Source organism: Ptiloglossa arizonensis, chromosome 2 (assembly GCF_051014685.1).
Source record: "Ptiloglossa arizonensis isolate GNS036 chromosome 2, iyPtiAriz1_principal, whole genome shotgun sequence".
Classification (NCBI taxonomy): domain Eukaryota; kingdom Metazoa; phylum Arthropoda; class Insecta; order Hymenoptera; family Colletidae; genus Ptiloglossa; species Ptiloglossa arizonensis.
In genome coordinates this window covers 14,267,960-14,281,713 of record NC_135049.1, presented here as the reverse complement: position 1 = coordinate 14,281,713, position 13,754 = coordinate 14,267,960, and the positions used below count along the sequence as shown (strand labels likewise).

At 38.1% G+C, this 13,754-nt stretch overlaps 1 protein-coding gene and 1 long non-coding RNA gene across 7 annotated transcripts in view; one reads left to right on the top strand and one right to left on the bottom strand.

Annotated features, from left to right (window-relative positions):
* The window catches only part of LOC143143504 (uncharacterized), a 109,492-nt gene that overhangs the window by 10,608 nt on the left and 85,130 nt on the right, over nt 1-13,754 (top strand). The window lies entirely within an intron of this gene.
* On the bottom strand, nt 1,641-3,136 carry LOC143155355 (uncharacterized). 2 transcript variants are annotated; one of them, XR_012994386.1, is made up of 2 exons: nt 2,030-3,136; nt 1,641-1,917 (listed from the first exon to the last, which is right to left on the bottom strand). It is a non-coding gene; the product is annotated as an uncharacterized LOC143155355 (long non-coding RNA). The 2 variants fall into 2 exon arrangements; XR_012994387.1 differs by having other exon boundaries at nt 2,062-3,136.

Sequence of the window (13,754 nt, the reverse complement as noted above, 5' to 3'; positions counted from 1 at the left end):
GGTCTAGCATTTTATTAAAACAAGTACTAAAATTAAATACAGCTTGTGGAATAAGAAAATGATTATTTCAAAAGTACTTCGATTTTAAATACGAAATAAATTTTGAACGAAAGGCAACAATGTTACTTTCTATAACCAAAAAAGAAAGAAAAGGCAAACGTTACTTATTACGTTTCTTCACCGTTGACGTACAATTTACGTTTACCCTTTTGTAACGTAACTTCGTATTAGCACACATCCGATGTTCGGGTTCTTATTTTACAAAACACTCGATAGACCTGTAGATAACAGTGGAATCGTGTAAAGAAGAGTTCTATGGCTTTGTCGCGAACAGAAAACGCATTCTCGTTTCTATTTGAAACGCAAGGAACCCAGACGATCGTAAGTGCGTCACCATCCGGTTAAAGGTTAAAAATATGCAACGGAAATAGAACTGTTTGCGGGAGCATTCGAAATTGCAGACGTGACTATCACGATTAAACTTAGAAGCATCAATTTTCCATCGGCTGTGCGAAACCACGTCACATTCTTCCGCATATTAATGGACGGTTCTGGGTACATTGCCTTTCTCTTTTGACTTGGACGCGACCTCGTTTGTAGGTTTTCGTTGTTGCCGCGATAAAACGCGCGAGCATAGTTGACAGACGTTGGCCTTGTGGCACGGTCGAAACTGGTACGTGTAAACTACGATACGCGATTAGTATTTAGCATCGATGTAACACCGAAAGACAATATTTCATTTCAAAGGCTTGAAGCTATCCTGTTTCAACGACCTCCGTCCTTTCTGTACGAGGATCGATTTGCTTTCTCGGCTTCGTGTTCGGAGTTACACAATTTTGCCAAGGAATCTAGATTCATTGAGAAGTTTCGCAATTACAATCGCGCTCGCATGTTTAGAAAAAGCGAAATAAGACAGCCCACGCTCCCGACGCGCGCATAGGTGGCGGCCACTGTGTATACGGGAACTCTGGTGTGGCTTGTTGGTTGTCATTCATAAATAAGAATACTTACAGCAAAAGTGCATTAAAATGATCCGAGGTTTCACGAAACGGAGCAATGAAATTCAGCTGTCTTGACCTACAGCTGTTCGTGCCAATGTTTCTTTAAATTTATTTCGGTCTCGTTCGAATCCATATACCCTCGATTTGAAATTAGTAAACGGGGAAAAATTCCCGCCGAGACTTGACGATTTTACCACGTGTATGTTCCCTTCGTTTCAGTTGCGCTCTAAGTGTCCTTAATTATTATTATTTTGTTCGAATTAGAATTTACGACTCGGAGCACCGAATCCAAATATTTAATTCGAAACATTTGGGACTCAGTTTAGCTAATTTTACTGGCACCCTAATTCTTGTTTCGTTCTATTTTTAATATTGTCTCACTGTGACCCTTTGCTTGAGTTATACAAGCTCCAAATATATTCTCTAGGCAAATATACCGAAATGAGTTCGACATTTATTTAGGAGACCGTATAAATACAGGGTCGCCCTGATATTTTGACCGCGATAATAAATGAATCGTAGGAGCCATTTTGTAATACGCTGTAACGAAATCGCGGGCAAAAGGATAAGTAAGATACATTTTTCGACAATAGATTCGTCGAATCGGAAGAAAAAACAATGGTAACAACAGTGGTGAAACAATACCTTTTTTTGTTTTCTCTTTGCAAAACGAACAGTTTATTTTATATTTAAATTCTCACGAAACGAGCCAACAATGTAAAAGAATTCCACAACGTAGCGAGAAAAGCACAATTGCTTTTCGAACGGACGTTTGTAAAATCGAAACGAAATTGTTCAACGTCCAACACTCTCGCCGTGAACGCGCTATCGTTGCTTCCGTACGATTTTATTTTATCGTGTCTAAGAAAATTGCTGCAATGTCACCAATATCAATCGATACGAAGTACATGACTTACTAAAAATAAAAATAAAAAAGTAAGGCTTTTATCAAACCGTTAATAATCACGTTAACGGAATTAATTGAAAGTATCGGCGAGCAGGTTAGTGTGGAAATTAGATGCATTTACCTTAATGCAAGAACGTTGCATTTGATACGTACAGTACGCGAGGAAGGGCTCTCCATTCCACCCCTCATTATACTCGTATTAATTTCCGCGCGTTTACGTCTCATTGAGTCTGATACTCCTGTCGCCCCGTCCTTTCATCGACCGCCAGGAAGAAGGACATTTAACGTTGAAGAAGCAAGCTGCAATTACCAGGCGCGGAGCGAGACAAATCGAGAGGCCGCCTCTTCCTCCGAGGTTTTTAGGCCGGTCGTCTACGTCTGTTGTTTTGTAGTTCAACGACTCTTTCGCCAGTGCCTCCGCACTGCCACCTCCGCACGTTGCCTCTTTCACCTCCTCCTTGTTCGCAGACCTCTTTGCGCGCATAGGAACCGAGCGACAGAACGAGACGCGTACGTGTGATCGAGTACCGGCTGAAAAATATTGCGCGGATGCGGAAGAAAGTGTACAAGGAGGCGGCGTTTCAGCAATAAATATTCATAAGAGGCTCCGGTGTGTGTCTGCGATCGCGAGTGTGCGTTCGTAACGAGAGAAACGCAATACGAATTCCCTGTTCGTATCAGAAGTAGCAATAGTAAATAAAACGCAGTTACATCGAACTCGAACTATTAGGTTCGTGCGCGCGCGAACTTAAAACGAAACGACGACGTTGTTACGTTCGGTAAACGCTCAATATTGAAAAAAAATATAACATTTTTCAGCCGATGTAACATCCTCGATACTTCCGTGTTTAAATAAGAAATAAATTTCGACTGTATTACAGCTGGCTTCGTTAGCAGCGGGTCTCCCGACGCACCGATATTTCGCTTAAGGTCGAGCGAGTCGAGCCGTTTGTTTACATTGTGAGTCGCGTGCTTTGTGTAAAAACGGTTCGGCCATTCGGACGAGAAAAACTCGGCGCGGAGCGTAAAGAACGAACGCCCGATCTAACTCCGTATCTAATACACAATCCCTGCGCAAACCCCTTCCCGGTGCGAAACTTTTCGTTTACTCGTTCCGCGGGCTTTACGCGCGTACGTACGTTTCACGAACTCGTCCCGATGAGTAAGCGTACCGGTATTTCGAATTTACTAAATTAAAAATGCTTTACGCCGTCGGGTAGGGTGAACACTCCACGACGACCGATCCTTTCGTACTAGGCTCCCGTGCAGTCCTCTCCTCTTTCTCTCTCGTGTCGTACTCGGGCTCATAAAGGTTAAATGAGTCTGGCACATCGAGGGAGCGCGTTAGAAAACCAGCGCGAGGGAGAAGGAGGGAGACGTCGTGCCGAGAGAAGGGAAAGGAGACAGAGAGAGAGGCGATGCTCGTAATAACCTCCTCCACCTGCAACGCCGTTTGCTATGTATTGCTTCTATATAGAATAGTACTTTTTCTCTCCCTCTGCGTTCACCGTGTATGTCTACATACACGTACAAAGGTAGCATTTTGCTGTACACTCACCTTTCGGTCGTGTATATCGGCACAGAAGCTTTCCTGGCTCGACTGAACGAGCGTCGTTCCTACTACCGGCTGGCCGTGACACACTTATTCCATCGGCAAGAGGGCAAAGTGGCAGCCATCGCGAAAATCGCACAGTTTTTCAATCGAGCAGGCTCACCGTCATCGTTCGAGATCCATGGAATCTTCTCGAAATCGCGATTTACAACTCGGTAGATTTTAGTCGTCGTGAACCATTTCGAAAGAGATTGTTCCAAGTTCGGCGCTCAGTGAGTAATCGTTTGTTTAATAACGGGCAAACGAGCTGTTCCTTTTCGGGCTCGTCCTCTCGCGTAGCGACTATCAACGGAAACATTCGTTCCGTGCGAGACTTATTTCATGGAATATTGTTTTTCCCCTTTTCCTTGAAACATTGTGGTTAATAACTGGTTCGGTCGAAGGAGATTTTACTTCTTTATCTTGACCATGAAGTAGAGTCTGTAATTGTATACACTTATGTTCTGAACTTTGATTAATCGTTAAATAATAAATGATTTTAATTTAATTGTAAATTCAAAGTTTGAAGTGGAACGTGATTAAGGCCTTGTAAATTTAATTTCTCTTTAATACTCTGTTTAGAAAAGAGCTAATAGTAAATTGAATAAAATTGTAAGGAATTAGTGGCAATTAAGGTTTCGTATGTACAGTGCACAAACTCTTTTGAAATCGTGTCGACTAAAAAATAATATCTATTAGTGCACGTTCACTTGATATATTTTCATAATTTAATACAAAATATATATAATTCATTTTATGTTTTTGTTTTATAATTTAATAGTGTACAAGTCGTTTTCGATGTTATTTATTATTTCATAATTCGAAAGAATATTATTTTACTATAATTGACACTGTGACGCAATATTTATAGCTATCGACTAAGCAACGGTTCAGGTGCTATTCAAATTCATACACTCCGTATATACGTATATGTATTGTATAGTGTATTCATAAAGCACAATACTGTCACCTCATTAATAACAATTGTACGGCAGTATAAATGTTTCTACAGTAACGATAATAACGCTGTAATATCACCGACACCACATATTTGAATTCAAGAAGCGTTTACACGATATATTTTTTTAATTGTAATTTTACGGTAAGCGTTGCGCAATAAACCGATCAAAATGGTCCGCGTGAAACATTACATCCGATAAATATTCACATTCGACTTCCAAGACGTCGATTTATCGAGGTGTTATCAGTTTAGAAACTAGTGAAAAATACGATTCGGATCGAACTTATTTTAATCTCGTTAAATCTTTTTGTCGACGTAAGATTGTTCCAGGTGGAATTATTTTTAAATTTTGAAGGTCACCTTCATTTTTGTAAAGGGAAGTACGCGTATTCTTAAGTCCAAGTTTATAGCTTGTACACAGACGAATCCAACGATCCAGAGTGTGAGGATTATTTTAGGTCAAATTTCGATAAATGGCTACCGAGACTGATTCAACCTTGAAATTCGAAAATGCTTCCGGGACTTGTCGACAAGAAACGAACGTCAGATACCGATGTTTATAAATAACGAGCCATGCATTCTTCGAACGTTAATCTGTAATAGAGCACTTAGTACCCACATTGTAGGAAGATATTACAATACTCCACGAACAACAATATCAAGGATACTGAGGCAGGATCAGTTTCATTCGTATCGCGTATCATTCTATCGTTCTATCAGCCTTTAAATAACAGAGATTGCGTTTTCGGACTATAATTTTATCAGTGTTAATGTATCGCGATTCCTTCTCTTTTGCATTTGTTTTATTTTCGGATGTAGCTAATTTTAATGACAAAGGACACTTGAACCATCGTAACAGTCATTATTGGTTTAATTAGCATCGCCCAATACCACGCCAATATCAATGATCATTAAACGCTTCGCGTGACATCGTTAACGGGTATGTATTTGGAGGGGAAAGCACTCATTGGTGCTTGATACAAAGCTTTTCTTAAAAACAAATATTATGCAATTGTTGCAACATATTATAAATAGCCATTCATTAATCTATATTACAAAGACATTATCCTAAAAATAGAAGGGATATAAATATACACGTATATGTGCGTATTATGTAATAATTAATGAGTTCAAAGTTTAAGATTGCCTCCTTACGAGATAAATGTCAAAAATAGGCAAAATTTTATTCGATCACAAGATCACCAATAAAGCCAACATGTAACGAATTATTCGTAACATTTATATAATTGGACAGTTAATTTTCTATTTGTTCATTGTGAGATGTTTTATTCTAGAATTCAAATTCTAATTTTTATTCAACGAAAAATTAAACCATAAAGTATAAAGCGTAGATTCAAAAAAGTGTATTACTTTATTTAAAAAAAAAAAAAAAAAAAACTACATAAATATTATACCGAGTTAGGCTCTGAGCAAAATGTATCGGTGCATGCTTTAAAACTTTCCGGATCACTTTAAGCTACTAATAGAAAAACATACGCCACTCTCTTTAATACACCTTAAAGGCGTATTTCCACGTTTTAAAAAATCACATATCACGATATCCTGACGATAAATCTAAATCAGTCGTCAGACTATTTTGATATTGATTTTGACAATAAATCATGCAACCGGCCTATTTTATTTTATTATACAGAGTTAAATTCTGGGCATCGAAGGATATATTACAAGAATAACTGTATTTTGAAGATTCTTCGTCGAATATTTTCAAGGGTATCTCTCCTTTACTTTAAAGGCTCATTGCAGAGACACGCTGTGAAGCTATGCTCTCCAAAAATCGATCAACCGGCCCGTAGAAGCTAACAAAACTGCGCGGTTACATCTCTAATAATAACGTATTTTACGCAAATAACACGCAGAGCGCGATAAGCCGTCTTAGCAGATGCCCAAGATTTTTGCATATGTATTCTATAGCCACTGTAATCTCTACCCGTCGTTTAAAGTGCACGAATGAATTTTCTCCATCGTAAACACATTACTATATTTTATTGTCCGGAGTCCAGCAGGACTTTTAAATTCAAATTTCGTCAGTCACGTACGTTCGGCGCGAGAAAGTTCCTCCGCGTTACCGTAGAGGCGTTCCAGCATCCGATTGGCACAGTACGCATCGTCAGTCGGATTCCGCCAATTGGAAATCGGGATCGCGCTTAGCGCCTTTCGTTGCATCAGCGGCGATATATAGACGAGTTTTTTTTTCGCGATTGGTGTAACAGCCGCTTATATCCTTAACGCGGAGGTTCTGGCGTTGGTGCAAAACGCGACCGACTAGGAGATCGCTGTACACGGATTCGACAGCGCTTTTAACGCAAGGTCAACAGCATCTGTGCTGCTGCGCATTATTACACTCACGTGCACACACACGCGCACGTCTTGATCATCGACCGCGAGCTATGGAGGAGGAGGAGGAGGAGGAGCGAACGAGAGACAGCGTGCTCGCGCGCGTGTGAGACCGAGTCTTCCCCCTCTCCTGCGTCTCATGCGCGCGCGAGCGTGCGAGCGAGTGGCATGGGCTACGAATAGTTCAGACAAACATCATCGGGAGCTACAGACTCGCGATAGCGCCGCGGCGATTGCATCGGCGATTTTTATTTTCGTTCCAAAGTTCGCCGTCGACGCGTTACGGTACTTTCAAAATTAGCGCATCGCTTCGCGCAAACGTGCGCGGGCGTTCCAGCGCATAGAGGCGTCCGGTTGATTCTGATTCGCGAGCGGGAGCGCTGGCACAGCGAAATTGTTGCTTCTGGGAATGACGTCTGTCTGCCCCGTAATGATTTTTATTTTCCAACGCGTAGTGTTCGCGCTTACGTAACGCCGCGCGTGCACATTTGCTTTCGTTCGCGCGCTTTTCAGTCCCTGGTCGGCTGCCGCGATTTCTGTGAAACGTTCCACAATTTTACGCGCCTCGATTTCATCGTTGGACAGTTTTAGTTCCTCGAATATCAAATCTAATTATATTTATAATCAGAGATATTGTTCTTGGTCAATCTTTTCTCCTTGCATGCTCATTGTTAAGAAATTTGTAGCATTCGTAGACATTATCACGGATTTGTACCTAAAAGAAGACATGTTGGTATTGACAAATAACTGTATGTTTTCAACTATTCTTTTCTGCGAACCAACAAGTTCGCAAATTATTTTTAACTTTATTTTATTTGCAGGCTCGATTTACGAGCCCTGATGGCATTTTTATCTCTTAAAATAAATATTTATTCAGCGTGACGAATAACATTTTTCGACGTCTGTTCAAATTTCTTCCAATACGGTAAACCGATATTTTGTCTGTAGCTTTTGATCTTAGATTTTCAGACCCCGTTTAGAATGTCGTTATAAGAGCCATTACTTTTACCATTATCGTCCCCTTTTTTGTACAGTTATTTGAACTTAGGATAACGTGAAACGCGATGTTATTTAAATGCATTAAATCTGTACCTTTTTAAGCATCAGTGCATGTACACGAACTTATTCAAAATAATCAAATAGTATGTAATTGGAAAATGACTCATAGTAAACTGTACGACAAGGGGTTGAGGAAATTGCGATACTGCTTTAGACGTACTGCATCCTTTAGCTTGAAAAGTCTTCGGGCCGTTTTGTCGTTCAAAGATGCTCTTTTCTTGCTCGTACATGATCAAGCATAAGCAATAAAACCGACGTCGTTATCGTGTACGTATTCGTGTAACAAGTCCTCGGACTTAATCGTCCAGCGTAAGCACACACAAGGCCGTACTCGTTATCGCTTACACATCCGTGTATCGACTACAGTTCTGTGATACGTAAGGCAATCCTCTGGCTGCATTCAGCGAAATCTAGATACGCGTGGCCATTGTAGCAAACAAGACATTTTATAGACCATGTACCACATGTGGTTCATTGGTTACTTTATCGAAGCATCAGTTTGGTTGGGACGAATAGTTTTGTGTATCGTGGAGAATAACAACAGAGAGTAAACTAACATTTATATTAACTGATAATGTCAACTTACCAAAATAATATTTTACTTATCGAGATATAATATCGATGCGACAATATGAAACTGAAAAACTAGTCTTTGACGAACAATTTTTCCAGAAATCCTTTTTTGCAATGTTAATAAATAATTTAATTATTTAACGAAATTATTTGATTTCTTACATACGAAACATGCATTACATACAAATTCTATCAAAATAGTGTTGTGTACAATTTTATGCGGAGAATGAATAATTTTTATTTGTTACTGTCCGAGTAAAAGTTTCTTCAAACAATCTAGACTGGACGAATCGTTATACAAACGATAATACTTATTTTATGCATGCGCGCGCATGTATTTGTGACATAAGTCTTTCACAGCTATTTTTTTAATATGTGTTTGCGCGTATGTAATGTAATACGTGAAATAAATTTTTATTGAAATACATTTCTTTCAAGTTTCCAAAAAATTTGATAATATTTTTGTTACGCTTTCTTTTTTATCATATATAACACTATTCATAAATCACGACACACTCCATATAACATAACATACACCGCATAAAACACGCACAGAACGTCGTACACATTACAAACACCACATACATTCACAAGACTCGCGTGCACGAGTATATAAAAGATTCTATTATCGTTTACATAACGAATAAATGTTTATTGGTTCATCTGTATTCGATAAAATTTGTATTATATTAAAGACTTTTTCCTTATTGTTGGAGATCGCGAATAACGAACGTTATTTATTCGTAAATTACTTACGAAACGAACAAAACAATTTCTTTCAAATAATTATCTAGACAAAACTATTTTATCCGAATCTTCGTTCAGATAAAATTATTTTATTCAAATAATTGTGCGCATATATACGAGTAATTGTTCATATAAATATCTATTCGAATAATACCTAACTCTGTTTTTATTGCGCAGACTTTGCACACAAAACGTTAAAAATTCTTCCATAAGAAACTACTTCTATAACCTTCGATTATAAGTAAATGTTAATTAGTCATATTTTACTCATTCGACTACAATGGCGGTATCAATCTTTGGCGAGCGAATGTAGGAAACGATCGTTACGCTGCATTCTTTATTGTTTTAAAAAACAAAAGCACATTCTCGCTTGTCGATTCTACACTCAGCTAACATTTGTGTATACTTTGCTCTTTTATCGAACGAAGACACGTCATCGAGTATTTTCCAATTTTGAAGTAAAGAATGTGAATGCAACCAACCTTGACTGCTTGGTCAGTGAAACGGTTAATGCATCAATATTTATATCGTTTTTGATATGTTGGAATTACGAGATTTTAGTAGCCTATATATTGTAAGAAGAACACCGAAACAGTGTTAATCAAAACATCTAACCCAATACGATTTCTAATAGGTTCTGATCTTTCTTTTTCCGTACTGTACATATACTGCAACGAGCTATAAAGAATACTTACGAGCAATATTCATCCTGTGAGAAAAATCGTTCATAAACTGCATTCTCACGATATTAATGCTATCAGTTCGTATCGAGACAAACGAACGGGATACGAATTCTCAATCAATAGTAAAAAAAAATATAAAAAAAAAAAAAATCTACTTGGTAAGTCTGAATTTTGATCTCTCCCGAGCTCTTCCAATAAATAATTGAGACATCAATAAACAGAAATGAGCACCATTCGATTCAAATAAAACTAACAGCAATTAAATTGGACAGTTAATTTCGATTTGTTCGTTTTTTTTTGTTGTAATATTTCATTTTGTAACCTAAATTCTAAATTTTAACCAACAAGTAACGAATAAAGAGATTATCTTTTATTCGATGCTCCAAACTTTTATCTGGATACAAATTTTACCCATTTGTATCAATAAAAAGGACACGCCACAATCGACTCGATACTGTTAGTCAAAGAAGTTGCAAAGTTTCCTCGGAACGAAGCACATAAATCCTTTCCCAATAAATTTCAATAAAATGGTACCAAGCGACCGCTATTGGTACTCTTAGGTCCAATCGCGTGTAAAAATCTACCGTATCTATTGTGCACCTAAATCTCGTTTCTCATTATCTATAATTTCCAGGGTGAAAATTCGGTTTAACGGCACACCCGTGCGATTAATTGAATAGGTACGCATTCCCTTTGTTTTCGATGAAAGGTACAGTTTCGAATCGGAGACCCAACTATCGAGGACCGAACGAACGTTGTAATTCGATACCACCATAATCCAATCCGTCGGTCCGTTACGCCTTAGAATAAAAGGAAACCTTCTCCCGCGGCTGATTTCGCAGGCATTCTTATTTTCTCACGGAGAGAGCGTATCCGTTGAAACACGAGCATCCATGAAATATCGTTTCGTTGCGAAAACCCGTACTCCCAATCCCTCGAAGCGGTAGATTCCGAAGACGTTGTAACGTTCCGTGCGACCAGACGTATTTATCGATTACGATCTAGCGTTTTTCACGGTATGCATACGAGGTTCTTGCAATCCAAAGGGAACGCGCAGGAAAATTTCATCTAGAGATATATATATATGAATAACACGTGTTTCTTTATAATGTACATTTATAATTATTAGGTTGCTCGAAAAGTTTCCAAAATGGAGAATATTATTAGGTAAAATATTCCTATATTTAGGAATAATTATTAGGTTGTTCATTTCGTTTTCCAAAATGGAGAATATATAGTGTATGCATACGAGGTTCTTGCAATCCAAAGGGAACGCGCAAGAAAATTTCATGTAGAGATATATATATGAATAACACGTGTTTCTTTATAATGTACATTTATAATTATTAGGTTGCAACGAAAAGTTTCCAAAATGGAGAATATTATTAGGTAAAATATTCCTATATTTAGGAATAATTATTAGGTTGTTCATTTCGTTTTCCAAAGTGAAGAATATGTAATTTAATAAAACGTTTATACATTCTAAAAAAATCGTGTTTCATTTTCACAAAAAAAAAAAAAAAACAAAAAAGGAACGTCTTTCCGAACGACCCAATATAACAGTAAGAGAGTATGGTTTCTTGTATAATTTTAATCTCTTCGGGAACAAATTGCTTCGTGTAAATAAATTAAAATTGACATTCATCGATCTTGCGACAATATTGTCGCGTTATGCTATCGAGTATTTTAATTACGAATATTTATACGCAACTGGTGGAGTAAACTTTTGCACGACAGTGTTTAACGCGAGAAATTAAACATCCGTTTAATAAATTCACCTATTTCTATATTTTAGTTCGAGAGAATTATACAAAATACGTTACCTGAACTTTGGTGATTTTCTGTTTCGCGCCGCATTATTTGCATTACCTAACGTGGTGAATATATTTGTTAGTATTTGTATTTTGCGAGTATTTAATCGGACCAGTGACTTTCCATAGGTAATATTTTGTATTTAACATTCAATGAACGGGAATCAATAGAAACGATTTACAGTGTTTCGATGTATAAATTTTGAAACAAAGATTTTCTTTTTTGTTTCTCTTCCCCCAAGTGGACGTCTTTGAATAAGTTTGAAAACCACTGTTCTAACTTCTTTAAACGCCCTCGAGATTATCGTATACTGAACCATCGTTGGTCAGTACCGTTCTTTCAACTTTGGAGTTTAATAGAAGCAAATTAACACTTTGTCGGTTAATATTGGTCTCAAGTGGCGTGTCACGAGCAGTTTACGAGCCTTACAGCGTCTTGACGATAAAACTCGAGATAATTTCACAGATTTTTTTTGTTCCAGACAGATTAATAGCAAATTGTATTTGTCACTGTGACGCGTTAACCGCTTATCGTCCAGTTCTCAGTGATATCGAAAATTTGAACGATTATCTTATTTAGGAACTTTTGCATTCCAACGACAAACACTGTGTCACGGAAGTCGGATAGAAGTTCGATAACAAATCGAAAAGTTACATTCTACAAATCGATTACGCGCAACCGCAAATGTCCGCCCGAATCGTTTTATTTTAATATCAAGTGAGAAATTCTAGCAATTTTCACGAAGAAACTTTTACCTTTCGACGAGTGGCGTGGATCACCGAAGCTGTTAGAGCGGTTCACGTGAACCTAAGTTTCCAAGAATTAACTATAAGGAAAAGTTGAGCGATAAGCGTCGTATTAATACGAATGGGACAAAAAATCTTCCTTTAACTGTAAAAAAGTAGCCAACATCACGAGACACGAATCATCGGTTTGAAAACCGGGGAGGAGGGCTCCTCGAGATTTCTTACGTCATTCGTAACAGTCTTTGCAAATCGACTTTTAAAAACGAGTGTTTTACGAGTTCCGTGCGTTTGGAAAAAAAAAGAAAGAAAATTAAATCTATCAGAAAAGCACATACCACTTTTGTTGGAAATTTTTACGTTATCGATTACTTATAATTGTACAAAAAGAACATTCGTACAATCGTTTTATTTTATTTCGATAACAAGCGTTTATCGCATGTTATTGCACTATTCCCGTATTTTGTAGATATTTCCACGTTGCAATAAGCATAAAGCTACAATTTTATTCATTCATCTACCGCTTCTAATACTCATTACTGCTCAGATTCACCATTCGTTAAATCGATTTAACGTGTTTCCTCTTTTCAAATACGATTTTGCAATTCGGTCAGATTCAAACTTCTGTTACCGACTTCTTTTTAGTTAATTCATTGATCCCTCGCCTCTCCATTTTTTACATTCTAACCGGAATGAATAACGAATAACACAGACTCTTTTTTTTTACTCGATTCTTAATTACACAACCGTTGATAAATAATATTCTGTGAACGGTTCGCACGAAAGATATTCTATTTTTAACGCTAGAACTACCATTGGTGAACGTATTCCTATTCGTATCAGACCATATACGTATCTTCGTTAGACGAGGAAAGGGCAAATTAATTTATGAGTACCATTAATTTATCTCGATAATTGCCAACGAATATTGTAGGCGATGACATCATTAATAATTAAGTAATTTTAAGAAGAAGTTCGAAGCAGGTCAAATTGTCCCTTTGCTCGGTTCTAGTGTTAAGATTCAGCGACTACCGTCTGTGCGGTAAACGCCGATGGGCGTCCGGTGAGCATGCTCGACAAGCGCAACTACGGGTTACCCGCACACGGCACGCGCCGAGCGTTCGGACCTGCGCACTGAGACCGTCCCGAGAACAGAGAAGGATACACCTTTCGAACCGTGCGCGTTATCGCGTCCCGAGAACTCGTGGCCGCGAGCGTGAGGTCGTTCCTTCTCTTCGTTCTCCGTTCGTTTATCGAATCGATATTACATTTTTCTTTCTTTCATTTTTTTTTCTTTTTTTTTTTCCGTACCCTCGGACCAC